We start from the raw sequence: 1,447 nt of genomic DNA, 5'->3' as shown, positions 1-1,447 counted from the left end.
GGAGGCGGAGCTTGCAGTGAGCTGAGACCGTGCCACTGCACTCCAGCCTGGGCAACAGAGCAAGACTGTGTCTAAAACAAAAACAAAAACAAAAAAATTAGCTGGACATGGCAGCATGCACCTGTAATCCCAGCTACTCAAGAGGCTAAGGCAGGAGAATCGCTTGAACCACCGGGAGGCAGAAGTTGCTGTGAGACGAGATCGCACCACTGCACTCCAGCCTGGGCAATAGAGCAAGAGTCTGTCATAGATAGATAGATAGATAGATAGATAGATAGATAGATAGATAGATAGATAGATAGAAAGAAAACAAAACAGATAAACGTATTTGTAGAAATCATTTAGAAAAGTGGGAGTTAGAAGCCTATTCCACAGGTTCCTTGTTTATCCCAAGAGTTTGGTTTTAACTAGCCTTACCATTTTTACAATTTGCATTATTATCATTTAAAGATGATTAATGATTGAAATATTGTTTTCCATCTAGTTAAGGAAATCTTGTAATTCTTTATCTGGATTAGCTATAGTGATAACCAGTGAAGCCAAAAACTAAAAGGTAAGAAAGAAATAGACAAGGAAGAAAGGAAAAATAAGGTCAAAATCAAGGTCCATGTCCCCATAATCCCTATCTTCAATGACAAAATAAGTAAAAAAATTAGACAAGGACGTCTATCAACAGCAGCAGCGGCATCTCTTCCATCCCTCTCCAGTTCTCAGCCCAGTGCCTGTGTAGTTTGCTCTCACATCCTGGAAGGGTTGGATAAATGATGAAAGCATAAGCCATGTCTACATCCAGGGGGACTGCATGTAATAAAGAACTACAGGCTTAAACTGAAGGAATGAAGATCTAACTTGGAATTTGGGGCATCCTGGGGGAAGAAGTGTGGAGGTAAGAGCCTAGTGGTGAATAGAAACCTACAGACTAGGTGGTTCCATCCAGATTAAGGGGGGACCACAGGCCTCCTGTGTAGACCCCTCTGAGTGCGCTTCCTGTTTTACAATGTACCCAAGATTTTCTTTATATTCAGGTACAGTGAGACCAAGAGTTCAGGAGATGACTGCTATTGAAAGACAGTTTGTGACTCTTGGTTGTCAGCAGAAGAGGGCAGGCCAGGCCCTGCAGGGCCTCATGGGAAACAGCAGGATTGGTCAGGAGACAGAGGGAGCAAGGGGAAAACCTGGGCGATAGTCTTTAGCGTGGTTTCCACAGAAAAGTCAATGCAAGGCACGGTAAGCAGATTTAGGATTGTCTAGTTTGAGTACAGTGAGCTCTGGGGCACAGGGGCTGTCCCTGGTTGCCTGGTACCTGGCTCTGGGGTGATTAGGGCAGGTGGATAGTGACCTAGAGTGTTAGAGTCAGATAGAGAAAGTTGTGGGGGGTTGGTAGGTGAACTGGCTTTGGATTGGTTGGTTCAAGGCATACTTTCATATGCAATACACACGTTCATAT

The sequence above is a fragment of the Mandrillus leucophaeus genome, unplaced genomic scaffold (genome assembly GCF_000951045.1).
Source record: "Mandrillus leucophaeus isolate KB7577 unplaced genomic scaffold, Mleu.le_1.0 Scaffold152, whole genome shotgun sequence".
NCBI lineage: Eukaryota > Metazoa > Chordata > Mammalia > Primates > Cercopithecidae > Mandrillus > Mandrillus leucophaeus.
Note: the sequence above shows the minus strand (reverse complement) of the source record.